We start from the raw sequence: 16,862 nt of genomic DNA, 5'->3' as shown, positions 1-16,862 counted from the left end.
TTTTCCCTAAAATACTATATCTCATCCATTTTTTAATGGAAGCCTACTATCATCATTTAACCATTTATTGAAAAACTATACCCAACAATCATTTGCCATGTATCAAATTAATGAGTCTGCTTTTCAATTTGGGGATTGCTGCTCTTATTGTCACTGTTCTCTAACTGCCTTACTACCTTTTAGCTGTTTTTTCTAATTCTAATTTATCACGGGCTGAGACACTGGAGACCTAAGCTCATTAACATGGGTATGTTACATAAGGCCCAATAAATCGATGAGGAAAATATTGGAGTCAGTAAATATCGGCCATTGGTTTTATACATCATTCTCAGTGATTAATTTATATAATATTTATTTAAAAATCAAGATGTGTACTGGGTATTTTATGCTATGACAGAAAAGGAATATGAGATTTAGAGAAATGAAATATCTTGCCCAATGTTATGTAGCTGTAAAATTGCAGCATAAACACTCAAACTAATTCTTCTTACTCCAAATCAACTCGAAGAACTTTGTTAAATGTAATTTCAGGGTTATTTCCTTGTTCCTGGCTGAGGGATTGTAATCCAGAGCAAACAAAGTTTCCTAAAATATGTTTCATCAAACACAAATGATAACCAGGTATAGTATTATGTGACAAGAAAAAAGAACACTGGATCAAACAACTTGCTCTACTACAGGACTCCTCAGAGATTTGAATATGCTAGTGTACCTCATAAATCTCCAAAAGCAGCAGATTTTCATAACTACTTGGACCTCTGAGGTGACCCTCTATAACAGCATACCTCTTTGGGCTCCAAGGAGCAAACTACAGAAATACTGTCCTAGTGGGGCAAGAATAGGGGGAAGGCATTCATCTGACCAGGTAAGTAAGGTGGGATAGTCTTAGTCTTTGCATTCACTTTTTACTTACAATTTGTTAAAATAACAGAGATTAAAGTATAAATTCTGGAGAAGCTTGATATTTGTGTGAACTTTTATCTTTTGATAGTATATAAAATTACTTCAAATGAAAGGGATAGATAAATCTTTCAGGAGTAGCCACAGAATTCACCTAGAAACTACTATGAATAACATTTGGTGAGATAAAAGTTCAAACTCACAGAGAACATATACATAAAATGGAAACTCTTATGCTGGATTTGGAATTAAACACACCACGACAGCAGATCATACCACTATTGTCCATGACCACCCTCTGTGATATGACACACTCTCTTTAGATCTTCTTGATCTGTAGCAAAAAGAGAATTCCCAGTGTAATTAAACCTTCACTAACTGCACATGCTACAAATATTTGAGCAATCCTTCAAAACCTCAGCAAATCGCTTTTAAAGTAGCTAAATCTATTTGTAGTTTATTAAAACAATTTTAGGAAGTAGCATCATTTTAGAATAATAACAAGGAAAGTCATCATGTAGCCCATGAAATACAAGATTTTCTGAAGGGAAACGGTTCCCCAACTTGCCTTCTCAATAACATTTTGCATCATGGAAATATTCTTTGCAAAATGTTTCCATCAATATCTGTGAGTGGAAATTTTGCTAAGCATTTTATGTTTATTATCATAAATTTAATATTTTAAAACAGTCCAATGAAGTAGGCACATTATAAATAATCTCCAACTTTACAAATAATAAGATTAAAGTTGAGAGAGATTAAGTTTTCAGAGTAGGCAAAGCTAGGATTGGAAGCCAGCTGCCTTATTACAAAGTACTTTCCTTAACCCACGTCTCTCTGTGATGCTCATATTCAATTAACTATTCCATATATAAAATATATATAACACCCTGATGTTCCTAATTAAATCATACAGTAGCCACGGAAGGTTTATTTTTTATTTTTATTTTTTCATGGAAGGTTTAAAAGGAAGAGTGTATTCTCAGTAACATTCCCCTATTTTACTTAGCAAGCTTCTTGTGACAACAAAACATCCTATCATTCACTTTGACCTATAACTAACCTTCATTCTTCAACTGGAAGTCAAAAGACCATGGCATCCCATGATTTCTTCTTCTCTTTTGACATTTCTGCTGTCTCATCAAGGCTTTTACAAATGGAACTTAAGTATGATTAACTACAGTACAAGTTATATCCTAAATAAAAACCAACGGGGCATGTATGAATGACAAAGCAACCCAGCTCTAAAATCCAAGATAGCTTTACCAGAAAACTAGTAGATGACCAATCTGCAATTTTGGATTTTAGATAAATTAATTTTAATTCATAATTCAATAATAGGGAGAAGAAATCATATGACTAATTTGGCCTTTGGTATAAAAGTTGGAAGTGATATAACTGAAGGAGTCTAGAAGGACATCCTATCAATCAACCAACCCACAATTATTTATTGAATATTCTCCACCACTGTCATTTGCCACATGCCTAGAATCCCAACCCTTGAGTTATCAGTAGGGGTTAAATCATGACCAGAAACCATGTATGTGTAAATGTGAACATTATGACCTGGAAAGAGGATGGCAATAACTCCTCAGTGACTATGATTACAGTAGCATAATATAACCCAGAGCCCGAGGAGGATAGAATGAAAGACAGGTAAATTATGACTAATTCTGGAGAAGTCACAACAATGAGTAAAGCGCTGTAGGACCAAAGATGCACTAGAGCTATTGGTCTTAGTTCCAGAAGATAACATCATTGTATGGTACTGGGTACTAGGAAAGTGAAATAAATGAGAGTGTTGAGAAAGAGTACTGGGGCCACTGGCTAAGCTAACCTACAGCTACTGAGAGAATTTTTTGTTTTTTTTGTTTGGTTTGGTTTTTGGCCACCATTTTTCTACATAAGTTGGTGACTTTTTACAATGAAAATACATCCTGCATTTGAAGCTGACACCTCACGGGTAGGAAAGAGTCCCTCCCTGAACAATATAGGAAAATGTCACAGAGGTCTATTACATCAAACTGGCAGCGTTATACATAATTAGAGTTCTTGTTCAAAGAGAATTACAAAGGCACATGCATAGATTTTTTTTCTGGTATCCCTCTCTTCTGCAAAGGGCTCATCTTCCAACAAAGCATGCCCTCTTTCTTGTGGTATGTTAAATGTTTAACTTGATTCTCCAAGAGGGAAAAAAAGCTTAATATAAAATGTATTGTGTTAAGAACATTAGCATCCAATTTACAAACAATGATAAAATATGCAATATTTTATCATTCTAAATTCCATACCAAGGACTTTGATGTCACATGTTGTTTTTTTATAAAATCTATTGTCAGTTTTTCCATCCATTCTGTCCCCAGTAATAATGCCACAAATTTGGACTATGTATTAATGTTTTATTATGATCTTATTCCAAAAAGAAGTCTCTCATGTCACTGACAAATAAGTGGATTTCTGATGTAAATGTTATTTGATATTTTCTTTTAATTGCAGAATGAGTCTAAAGTAAAACAACAAGGACATTTGTCAGACTTCATTCAATTTTTACTTTCATGAACAATTTCTTTGCTGAACCAGATAGTGGTTTCACATACTAGACAAATATTTTCTCCATTTTATGACTCTTTCATAATCTAACAGCTACAGATACAACACAATTTTAAATTTAATCTGCATTATTAAAATGTTCTCCATTTTTTAAGTCCAGACAATGAACAAAACAATAATTGTAGCCTTTGTGATTTTCATGTTGTAAATAATTCCATCATGGTTGATTCCAAACTAGCAATGTAGAACTTGGAAAAGCAGATAACATGATATAATATTTCCACCATATATCCCCGATAGATGTAAGTAACAACAAAAGCATAGATAATAGTAAACTGTAGTAAAATAACTAAGAAGTGACAAGTCGGTATTTACTACCTTTGTTTTTAACATAATGTTAAATTACAAGTTTATCTAATTTAATTTTTGACAATGACTATTTAACAAAGAACAAAATTGCTATAAATTTAACAATGGACTCTTTCAAGTCTATATGAACTGGCTTAAGGAAGTCACTTCTTCCATCCTAACTACTAGGATTCTATTCTCTCTAAGTATATTTCCTAAGTTACAGATTTGTTTCAGAAATTCTCTACTACTACTTCATTGGTTTTTAAAAATTCTCATTATCATTTCCTCAAATGGCATGAAATCTGAAAGATATAAGTAATGGAGGTGAAGTAATGGAGGTGAGGAAAGGTGGGTCAATTCACCATTAAAGAGCAAACTATGAGACAAGGGAAAGAACTCTGGGGTGTGGAGTTAGAAGCCCTGGGCCTGAGATCCTGTCCTGATATGTTAGATGTACCTTTTCAGTTTGGAGCATCAGAATTCTTATCTGTGAAGTGCAGTTCACAGCCACTCACTACACATGTTTTTTTGTGAAAATATGTAAAAAAAATCTGTAGAAATGTTTTATAATTAAAATTTATGATATAAAATAAATCATTTTATAATATGCAATTTTTTCAGATGAGTTTAATCTTTTCAACCTTTTTTATAGAAATGCTTACAAATAATACATCATATTATGTTTTGAATTTATGAATTTTTAATTAATTGATAAAATACTGCAAATATTCCTGCTGTTCTGATTTTGTAACAATTAGTTCAACATTTGCTATATTAAAACCATGCATGTGTTCCCAGACCTACTTCTTTCCCTGGGTCTGATTTTATAAACGCTGGTGATAAAATCAAGTCTGATTTATATGATGCATGTCCTGTGGGACGTGTCTATGGCTCTTGGTATCTTTGATCAACCTCAAGAAATGACAGCATAGCTGTGTAATGACTTTTGAATACAACTACTGTTAATTTGATGATTACCAGTTTCCACTTACTGATTTATGAAATTATCATGTTTTATTTTCTAAGTGATCCTAATAACATTAGAAGCATGCCAGAACAGACTCGTGGAGAGTAAGTTGTGCAAATTTCTTCTTTAATAAAACTAGCCAGAGCATGTTTTAAAAACATTGTATTCATATCAGTTATTCTCTTTATATCCTTTGTTTCAGTACACTTTCCTGAAGATAGGATTGGAGAGGATGAGGCAGCTAGATGTACTGGCAAGTCTTCTGGGTTAAGAGCCATACATCCCAATTTCTAAGTTCCTGTTTTTGTAAAGGGACTGCACTGAGTTCCTTTCCTAAACTAGGTTTTTAAGAGGCTTAATTTTCATCATTCCAGTCTCAGGACATTATTGACATTTGACATCTTAAAATGTTTGAGAGGAAGCAAGCTTCAATAGTCAGAATTTTTCCAGAATTATGATATACAGTCCAGGTTAAATCTACCAAATCTGAGTAGCAAAGAGGATTAAATGAAACATGTTTCCCCTCATCCAAAGTTTTGTCAAAGGCTGAGAAAAGTTCTACTGAACTATAATGAAGAAGGATCTTTCCTAAAGGTGTGCAGTGCTTGGAGGAGAAGAAATGTACTCGGACAACTTCAGAATAATCCCAGATCTTCCATAAATTGCCCAAAGTGTGTTTTATGTAACTTTAGTCCTGAGAGATAGACAGTGAAGTATGTTCAGTGTTTAGAATTTTGGAAAACTGCATATTACATCTCCCAAGCATGCCCATAAAACCCTTCTCCCACATCAGTTATTATCCCTTGGAACATTCAGCAGAATGAATTTGGGAAAACTACTGATTTAGATACATCTTGATTCATAGAATTGAATAGTGCTAGCAGCATGCACCCTACACAGTCTGTGCTGGGCTCTAATGGAGGCTGCAAACTGTCAGAAATGACAATGTCTTTTCCACTTTAAAAATAGTCAGTCACATAGGCAGTTTTTGCTGGTAGATTACTGAGATTTAGAAGATGAGGATCCAGAACACACTCTCCAGAAATTCAAATATGTAATGAACCTGGAGTTAGAAAATCCTACCTCTTAATAGCTATATAAAAACTAAGGGTGGGTCAAATACCCACTTTCACAAGTGAGGAAATTGGTTTGTTTCAAGCTAACATTACATAATTTTAGTTTGTGTCTGAAGTTAACCTAAGATTGTGGCTGTAATTTAGAGAGCATAGCTGTAATGAACTGGAGTTTTCTTATTGGTTGTTCAGTTACTCGATATTTAGAATTTCTTTTTTTGGTAGGGGAAAGGGGTTATACTTCAGATTTTTATTGTTACTTCATTACAATTGACAATTTATGATTAAAGTCATTTTTCAGGTTTAGAAAAAAATTTGTATATATTACAAAATAGGTAGGTTTGGTTATGAACATTTCCAGTACAGAAGATACCAAACATTCATAAGAGCTTGAATGTAGGAATAACATTTAAGAAATCAGGATTTCACATCTAACTCAAGAAAAAAAAAAAAAAAAAAACTTATGACACAATTTTCAATTTCTCTGAGCCTCATTTTGCTTATTTGCTTGCAATGATTGAGCAAAATAATCTGATGTTCTTTCTAAATCTAGATTGGCCTATTATTTCCTCATAATTTTCCTAGAGGGCCCTTTAAGTATTGAGTCATTTAAGTGGTTATTTATAAAACATTACTATCATTTGTGGATTTTAGATTCCTAAACTCACAATAGGCCTTTACATAGGAACATACTTTGAAATAGGTCCTTTCCTTAGAGAGAAACAGTCCACAGTCCCTTTGTTATCATAGCTTGCAGTGATGATTACTTTGCTTTGTAGTGACTGAGGTGTATAAAGATGGGATATGAAAGTTAGTCGAAAATTATATGAAAAGTTACCTTCTCCAGATTAAAAAAAAAAAATGAAACATCTCTGAAGATACAAGGCAAATGAAATACAAAATCTGATTTATTTCACTCTATCTTGGTGTTTTACCCTTTAAAAACATACCAATTCCATGAAGATCTATAGAATGTTTGAAAACACTTCCTTTTTGTTTTTCTTTTTTCTTTTTTTCTTTTAATACCTAACTCCGTGGGACGCCTGGGTGGCTCAGCGGTTGAGCATCTGCCTTTGATTTGGGATGTGATCCCTGGGTTCTGGGATCGAGTCCCACATGAAGCCCCCTGCATGGAACCTGCTTCTCCCTCTTCCTATGTCTCTGCCTCTCTCTCTGTCTCTCTTTCTCTCTCTCATGAATAAATAAATAAAATCTTAAAAAAAAAAATCTAACTCCAAGTCCTCCTATTTCTAAGAATTGATTCCTCACCCCTAACTGGTCTTCTGATCTACCTCTTCCTCCTTGTCTGCCCCCTAGACACAGAGCTCCAAAATCCAAACTTCCTAGCCCATCTCAAGACGTGCTTCTAATTCAAGCAAAAGAAAAACTAAAACAAACAAACAAAAATACAACCTTCAATACAAATAAGAATCATTTGACATGCAAGTGGATGTGGTAACTGTCTGGATCTTACAAGGTTAGATACAGAAGTGAAAATGTCTCTGAGTAATTCCTTAAATGATATGAGTCCTTCCTAGAACTTATTTATTACACAGGAAAGAAGAGTAGGATGTTCTTTCTGAAATATTTTTCTTGGGAACTCAAAATGTAAGCCTCCACCACTGACAGGGCAGCATTTTTAGATTAAGCCATGGGAAATCTAGCATGATTTACAAATACAACAGTCCAAGAATAACAGCCTTTCTGCCATCCGTGATTGGCATTGCTATTATAGACTCTATTATAATCTTATCTTGATGTCCAACAAAGCTATTCATTCAGCAACTAAGCTCATGTCAAAGACAAGGCAAAGTCTACTTATTTGCAGAATAATGTTTTTGAAAAACACAGCCTCATTGCTCAAACAGAACCAAGAGCGTACATGACATGGTGCAAGGTGCTTATGATAGAAGGTGGCAGGAAATGAAGTTGAAGCAGAAATACCAACTGAGAAGGTGTTTAATCTTTGAGGTGTGAGGTATTACATTCTAGCACTCTCTCTGACTGATATCAGGCATGAAGGGAAAAACTAGCTAAAACATATGGGGGAAAGTACACTTAAGTCCCTTTGATGTCTGTGTCAGCAAAGCACTTCAGCTATCACATCCAGTCTTTAATAAAACAGCCGAAGTTCCTGGTTTGTAAGTAAAGGAAGCTAAGAGACTGCTGAGTAGAGTCTGTCGCACACATAAAAATGCAACTGCACTTCAATGAAACCACTCAATATTCACGTGCGCACGCATATGTGCACCTCTTAGAGCTATCTTATGAGTAAGTCTATTCCTGCTTTTCATAAGGCTTGTAATTTTCAAATACTATTTATCATGGAAAACTAATGAATTCCCACAAATGCATATATTCAAAACCCTGAGGAAAGTTGGATAACCCCCCTTTCCCCACAAGGCAGAAACTGAAGACCATGAGCACAGGGGTGATAAAGTCAGTACAGGTATCTGCAATGCAAAATGATCAAAAAACGCATTCCTGACTCTTTAGCAGGAGGGAGAGGCAGACACAATAGCAGCAAACAAACAAACAAACAAAAAAAAAAAGAGAGAGAGAGAGATTTTGTCAATGATTTAGAGCCTTCAAATCCATAAGAGCAGCAAATACCTCTCAAGGACTAAATGTGTGGCAAATAAATCTCAACACCAAGAGAATCCCAAACTCACACCCTATTGGTCTTCCCAGTAATTCTTTTTTTTTTTTTTTAATATTTTATTTATTTCTTCATGAGAAACACAGGGAGAGAGAGGCAGAGACACAGGCAGAGAGAGAAGCAGGCTCCATGCAGGGAGCACTACGCAGGACTCGATCCCAGGTCTCCAAGATCAGGCCCTGGGCTGAAGGCGGTGCTAAACCGCTGAGCCACCTGGGCTGCCCGCAATTCTTTCTCCAACTCTGCCCTCATCAGTGATGCATGTGTGTGCTTCTGCACTCCTCCAGACCTACCACCTGACACCATCATCTATTACGTGACACCATCTCCTACCAAGTGCTAATGAGGGAAACTTAGAAAGCATTCAAAGAAGTTCATGCTTTTCAAGCAGTTCTATCCCATTTGCCCAAGACAGCTGCCTAGAATTCCAGAAACTAAGAATTGGGACTGAATTCTGAGATCACCTATATACAATCCCACCCAAAAAGAATTGCCCTTCAGACTGTGGTAATGCCTCTGCTTCAGTGTCTCTCAATAGACACGTAGATGATGATGCTTCGAGTTTGGGCCACTGTAAATTTTAATGAAATCTATCTTATCTTGAATTATAATCTGGTCTCCTGTGGTTTTTACCTAGGGGTTTTGCCTGGTCCTTGAAAGAGAGAGAGACAAGAGGTATTTTGTAAGAGATCATTAATTATTCTAGTTTTTAGTTCTAGAAAGTTTTTAGCATTGACATTGAATATATCAATGAATGTATCACCCAATTTGGGGGGAGTATACTTTTTTAGAAAAACATTACTCATGTGGTACCTCCCAGTTCATCATCATTTCTAAAATATTACTGATGGAAACTCTGCAACTCTGTTTATAAGTCCTTTCTATAAATGATAGGGCAATTTATTAAAATTAAAATGATTTTGTTTACACAAGATTAGTGTCTTTTATTGTTTCAGCATGTATTTCAGACCTTATTCTACTTTTAGAGTTAGGAAACAAATTTTATTGATCTTCAATATGGAAGAAAAATAGCTGAGTAGAGAAATACCTGTCATCTTGATCTAGGGACACTGTGGGCTGGTCTCCTCCTTGTCCAGCTCACTCCCTGCCCTCTGTAGCACTGTCACGAGTCTCTACTATTCTAGCCTTTTACCTGTTCTCATATGCTTCTGGACCTCTGCCACTTTTTTACATGCATGTGGCATTTCATATTTGGGAACTTTAGAGCCTGAATTCACCACAGCATTTTCTGTGAAGTGTCATTGATTTCTTTGTTGGTCTTCCCTTTATTTTTTTTTTTTTAAATAATAAGCAGTATTACCATCAGACTTTCATGTTTTTCAATACAAGAATACCTGGTTTTATGATGTGCATATCTCTTTTCCCCCCGCAACTTTTAGAGCCCAGCTTCTGCCAAATCTAGAGGTATACTTGACTGGGGCTAATATTTCTTTACTTCTTTTTATGTATCCTAAGACATTTTCACCCAAGATTCCAATCACTTATACCACTCAACTCCAAAATTGCTTTATTCCATCCAAGCAATAAAGTCTTGGCAGGACTCTATGCTATGACTATCTCTCTCAGATTTAAAATTCAGATGTGAGAGGGTTTCATGAATACACACGTTAACACATGTAACTGGATTAAGAAACAAAGTCACTTTTTCTGACAGACAGTAAATCTGATTTGGCTGATTGGTTTGACATGAGGACCGTTTTGCCAAATAAGTAAAATAAACGTTTTCAATAAATTAGCTAATTCTATAGTTCTGAGATTTTAGCAATACTATATTGAATGTGCATGAAAAGAAAACATTTCATCAAGACTACTTATCATTAAATGTATATCAAGATTAATAATAACAGCTATTGAATACATTTCAGTAAAAAAAAAAAAGCCTTTTTGGTATACTTCCTATAAATTGAGAAATAAAAATGACTCTAATGACAGAGTGACAAATCTTCTTGCAAGTCAGGACCAAAATTGAAGAGAACCTAATTGAATTGTCAGCTGATAGATTAATAAAAATATTTTTGATGATAGATCACTATATGAATTTTTGGCACAGAACTTGGAAGGAGTTCAAAGAATTGAGTGATATTGCTCTCCCCAAACTCCTTCCATTTCTTTTTATTTAGGATAATAAGTTTTTTCAGAGCTTACATATACATTGAATATAAAAATATAAAAAACAATTGATGTTGAACTTTGCTTCAAGCAAATCACAACTAATATTCATCCAGGAGCAAATAGGCTATACTTATTAAGAGATTCTTTTCACTAATATTTTCTTTTTTATATTTAAGAAGTATTTATCAAATCTATAATATTTATGTTGTTTTGATCAATTGAGTAATAATAATTTTCATGAAACTCAATCTAGAATAAATTTTTTAACTCTCAGAGCCTTATGGCCAGAAAAATAAAAATAATTAAAAACTTAAACAATTATTTTTGTTGCAGAGAAATAGGATAGGTGACCAATAAATGACTTTAAGAAGCATAAAAATATATTGTATTAGAATAAAATTCACTAGAAAAATATAATGAAAATATGAGTTCAAAGAAGAAAACAAAACCTCAAATGAATGATATTGCTACCCTAAAACATTTGCCAACTATTAAATAAGAGCTTGTTTCTGTATTTTTAAATATTTCTCGAATCATAGAATTTAAAAGTTGGAAGGGAAATTGAAGATTGACTATTAAACTGATCATACTTATTCGTTTGCATTATCAGAAATAATTCTGAATAATTTTGTATTCCCTCAAATATCAAATTAACTTCCACATTTTTCCATCTTAAGTCGAAATGGTTACCAAAATGTAATTTCTGTCACAATATAAATAATCACATTTAAAATTTCTAAAAACAATTACATTTACCATTTAAAATATAGCCAGAGGGAATGCAAACGCTATGTTTATTTAATACTAGCATCACCCATGTCCTTCAAGCCACTGATAAGCTTCTGCAATATCTCTTCTCTTCTATATCCTCTTTTCAATGCTTCCACTGTGTTTCTGCTATCACCTCTATCCTCTCAAGTTCTGGTGACAATTACAAATTTGCATTTGCTTTGTACATTATAGATTATTCACTTACAACATATCCAGCACATTATAGGTGCTCAGAAAGTGTTAACTATTATGGTTATATTATCTTCCTTGATAAATATTTCAAGTATACCTTATTATCAGTTTCATATACATTGTTTTATACATATCAAATTTTAAGTATTTTTTTTCCATTTTTTCAACAATCCTGGACAATTTGTTAGTTTTACATTTTTATGTGGACATTTTTCTTCTCCTTCTCAGATTGCTACTTGAAATATGTATCAGAACTGGGATATTATCTCAATGATCATGGTTATGATACACTCAAAAAACCTTCATTTTTTGGTTGAAATATTATCACAGAGTGATTTTTCACCTGATTGAATTAGACAAGTAGTTATTGACCAAGCAGTTATTGACCAAGCTAGCCCTGGAAACTGGATAGAATTTAACACATGCTTGTTTAGCTCTCTACTCTGGAAAATGAAAACTTGATCACTGCTACTCCACTCTCTGGTTGTCCTTCCCATGCTTCATTCAACCTGTCAGCTATCATATACCATTGCTTTTCCATTACTAAATTTTCATATTTTTATAAGTAAAGTTAAGTTTCAATGCTAAAGACTGAAAATCATTAATAGTATCATATGTAAACATTACTCACTATAAAACCAAGTACAGGGATTGGACAAATATAAAAAAAACAAGTAATTTTATCCTGAAAGCTAAAAAATTTTACCCTGAAAGCTTCTTGAAAGAATATTGAAGGCTTCTGTTAAAATTATTTATTTTAAATTCTCAGTTACTCAATTTGTTTCATTTATCTGGGTAGATTTCTTGTTTGTTTTCTCTTGAAAGTTTAATATTTTCCTTCAATTCCCACATTTATTTTCTTATTCACAAAAGAAATGTCTGCCTCTTCGATCAAATAACTAAGTCATCCAGCTTCTTAATCAATTAAATGTGTTGAATAGAATAACTTTTTCATAAAAACAATCTTCTCAGAAGCCTGCTATCTCTTCTAAATTTGATGCATGTTTTTCATTCTGACATTTCTTTTAATAGTATTCCAGATTTAATCTGATTTTTTTTTTTATTTCTGTGTTGTCTTCTTGCTTAGTTTCCATTTATGTTTTGGTGGAATATATATACATTTTTTTTTTAATTTGGTGGTAAGTAAAATCCTTCTAAGTTTGCATATGTTGTCCTTTTGTCCTCACACTTGACGGACAGACTAGCTGGGGTAAAATTTCTACATTTAAAATAATTTGCCCAGATTTTCAAAACTTTATGTCCTGGTTTCTAATATATATTGTTGTCCAAGACTTGAGAGAAATCTGACAATAGACTTCAACAATAGGATTCTCATGAATTGTTTGCAAATTGTTTCATTTGCCCTGGAAGCTTTGAACGTCTTCTCTTTGTTTTAATTCTGAACCTCCATTAAGATAGATCTAGAATGGATATAGCTTCCTTCATTCTATTTGGCCTTTTTTTTTTAAAGATTTTATTTATTTATTTGACAGAGAGAGAGAAAGCACAAGCAAGGAGAGAGGCAGAGGAGGGGAAGAAGCAGGCTCCTTGCTGAACAGGGAGCCAGATACAGGGCTGATCCCAGGGTTCTGGGATCATGACTCCAGCTGAAGATGCTTAACTGACTGAGCCACCCAGGCACCCCTCATTCTATTTGGTCTTTAATCAACTCTTAAATTTTCTTCATCTCAGTGAAATCTTCCTATAGTCTTTTTGGATTTCCTCCCATCCATCACCTCTGTTCCATTTCTTATATAAATCCTATTAGAGAAATATTGAACCTCATAGATTGCCCTCCATACCTCTCCCTTTTCTCTCTTTGCCTTTACTCTTTTACATTATCAACCATTTCCAAACTTTAGTTCCCAGTACTTCTATTTTTTATTTTACTGATCATACCTTTAATGCACAATAATTACTTCTTGCCATCTGCTTGATTCTTTTCCATAGCAGCCAGTTCTAGTTCTATGAATTAGTTCTTCTCTGAAGTACTTCAAATGGACAAATTAGACCTCTTTAAAATTCTCTTTCTTCATTTGAAAAAGATTAGTTTTTTCCCTTTACTTATCCTTGTCCTTTTTTTCATGCTTTTGGTTTTCCTCAAATGTAGGTGCATCTTTGACTTCCCATTTATATTTATGAATCAAATATTAAGCTTGTAATATAGGCATCAAACATTGGCTGTCCTAGCATATTCATAGTTCCACTATTCCAAGAGGCTTCTCCATGAATCTAAAGACTGGCTGCTTACGTATTATTAGACATGAACACCCTGAAGAATTATGCTATGGACATTATTTATGGTAGCCTTAAAATTCAAAGGGTAATAATGCTGGAACTTAATTCTGTGCTCCTGCACAATAGCCTGCAAGTAGGAATGTAAACAAGGCAACCTCTGGCAGTATAGTTAAAAATGAAGATTGCCACAGATGAGATGGAGCCAATAAAATAATTTAAGTTACATTTCTCATCCAGCAAGAATATTTACTTGCTGTAATTCTACCATTTTTCTTCTCTTTGCTGAAAATCTTCTTAATTCAGGAATGAAGATAGTGGAAATCTCAGTATCTGTGCTAGACATTTCTGCCACCAACTAGCTATAAGCCTCTAAGAGAACTGCACCTCCTTGAATCATAACAAGAATGATAGTTAAGGTCCTGTCCATCCTAAAGTTCTATAATATTAGAAAAATAAGTATTCATTAAGGGTCTTTCAGTTCCTGGGTATGTACAACTCAATCAAGCATTTAGCCAGTGAAAATCATGTATCAATGTCCATAACACATTTATAACTTCTTTTATTACACAGGCACTGTATTTTGTGCTGACACCTATCTTCTTCTTCTCCACAATGCTGTGATCAGTCTCTACATAAAGCTCTTACCCCACATAACCTACTGAGGAGTCTTAAAGTACAGAGAATCAGAAGGATACTTGAAATATAGTACTTTAATGTTTAATCACCAACATGAGACTAAGGTTTTTTTTTTTCATGAAATCTCCATTTCCATATACCATTTTGTTTTTTCTTCCTAACTAAATCTTATGTCATCCAGCTCAGTAAACTCACCTTTAACATTGTATTGGTTCAGTGTCTATGATCTTAGAGATGTCTGCCATAATCATTGCTTTGGCTACTGTCTAATACTGTTGTTGCATATATCATCTTTGTTACCTCTGATCCATCCACTTCTCTTTTTCATAAAATTGCAAAGTGCCTTTCACATTCTTTTCAATCAAGAAAAGAGACTTAACTTTTATAACTGGCAAATATATGCTTTCCATACACAATTGGGGAAAAAATTATCATTCTTCCATAAAATCCAATTTTGTGGGGTGGCTCAGTGGTTGAGCATCTGCCTTTGGTTCAGGTCATGATCCCATGGTTCTGGGATTGTATCCCACAACAGGCTCACCCTGGGTAGCCTGCTTCTTCCTCTGCTTATGTTTCTGCCCCTCCCTTTCTGTGTCTCTCACGAATAAATAAATAAAATCTGTTTTAAAAAATCTAGTTTTATATCTTATGATAATTAAGATTATTGAGTATATATTTCTTCATTATTTAGTAAGAACACTTTTATACCATATGATTTGCCTATCTTATTTAAATACATTACCTCATTTGAATCTTTGAATTAATCTGAGACATAAAAAGAGAAATATAATCCATGTTTTATGGATTGGGAAGATGAGGCAAGCAGGTGCTGAAGGATGAGCTACAGTTGTATTCCAGCATGCCAGAGACCAATCCCATCATATTTGCTCTATCCTCTCACTATTAAAGTTTGCATATTTTTGATATTTTTTTCATATTTTTTCTAATGTCAGCTTAACTTCAGTATTTTCTATAAATCTTTTTATTCCCAACTTCTTTCATTCATTAAGCAAAAATTAGTCAGGTGCAACACGAATCAGATTCTGTGCTAGATACCAGGGCTACAACAGTTTACAAAGTCAGACATCGTCCCTGCTGTCATGGAGCATGGACCAATAAAGACAAGATATTAATCAAGGAATTTAAATAACAAATTGATGTTATAACTGTGGCAAATGTTGCAAAGTGGAAGCAACCAGTGTCACCAAATCCTGTACCTGGGAGATCAAGGAAGACCATCCTGAAAAAGTGACACTTGAGCTTTGGTTGAATAATGAAGCAGAGTTTACCAGAGAAGAGGAGCAAGAGAAAACAACACATGCAAAGACCCATAACAATAGGAAGCAGGACAAGTGAGGAGTAAGGAAAGTAGCGCAGTGTGAGTAGAATCCAGAGAATCAGGGAGGACATAATTTAAGATGAGACATGAGAAGAAATGGAGGCCAGGCTCTGCAGGGTTTTAAAGCTAAGGTTAGGGAATTCTGTATTTATCCAAAAAGCAATGGGATTATATAATTTAATTTAGAGGAAATTTACAGAATAGGCCATTCCATAGAGATAGAAGGCACATTAGTGGTTGTCGGGGCTGGGGGAAGAGTAAGAATGGAGTGTGACTGCTAATGGATTTAAAGTTTCTTTTTTGAGAAGATAAAAATATTCTAAAATTAGATAGTGATGATAATTGCACAACTCTGAATTTACTAAAAACTGTTGAATGGAAACGTTAAAAGGGTGAATTTTATGGTATGTAAATTATCTCGATAAAGTTATTACTAAAATAATAATAATAGCAAAGCATGAAAAATTTTAAGAAGAGAATTCTCTTGATGGTGTTAGAGTTTTGAAAGGATCATTCTGGGGACACCTGGGTGGCTCAGCGGTTGAGTGTCTGCTTTTAACTCAGGGTGTCAGGGATCAAGCCCTGTATCAGGCTCTCTGCATGGAGCCTGCTTTGCCCTCTGCCTAAGTCTCTGCCTCTCTCTGTGTGTGTCTCTCATGAATAAATAAATAAATCTTAAAAAAAAAAAGAAGAAAGTATCATTCTGGCTTTGGTGAGAAATAAAAGATTTGAGAGTGGCAAGAAAAAGCTATTGTAATAATCTAAGTGAGAGAAATTTAGAAAAGTAAACCAATAAGATTTAATGATAGATTGAGCACCGGACGCAAATAAAAAGGGCTGTCCTTTTCTAGCTTGAACAAGGGAATGGATGTTGGTACCATTCACTGACGTTGCCATATTGGAGGATGATCAGAATTGGGAACGTGGGGGCAGATGGAAATATTGAGTTCAGTCTTTTATTAGGTTGAGTCTGAGGTTCCCTGGAAAGATGTTAAATAAAAATTAGGATATATAGGTCTGAAACTTAGTAGAGTTCTTAGTAAAGAGAAAACT

General features: G+C 34.2%; 1 non-coding gene across 1 annotated transcript; it reads left to right on the top strand.

Annotated features, from left to right (window-relative positions):
• Nucleotides 1-4,520: 4,520 nt before the first annotated feature.
• On the top strand, nt 4,521-4,646 carry LOC112645723 (small nucleolar RNA SNORA72). The gene has a single exon (XR_003127216.1). It is a non-coding gene; the product is annotated as a small nucleolar RNA SNORA72 (small nucleolar RNA).
• The last annotated feature ends 12,216 nt before the right edge of the window (nt 4,647-16,862 follow it).

The sequence above is a fragment of the Canis lupus genome, chromosome 1 (genome assembly GCF_003254725.2).
Source record: "Canis lupus dingo isolate Sandy chromosome 1, ASM325472v2, whole genome shotgun sequence".
Taxonomy (NCBI): Eukaryota; Metazoa; Chordata; class Mammalia; order Carnivora; family Canidae; genus Canis; species Canis lupus.
Note: the sequence above shows the minus strand (reverse complement) of the source record. Positions and strands in the feature narration are given on the sequence as shown.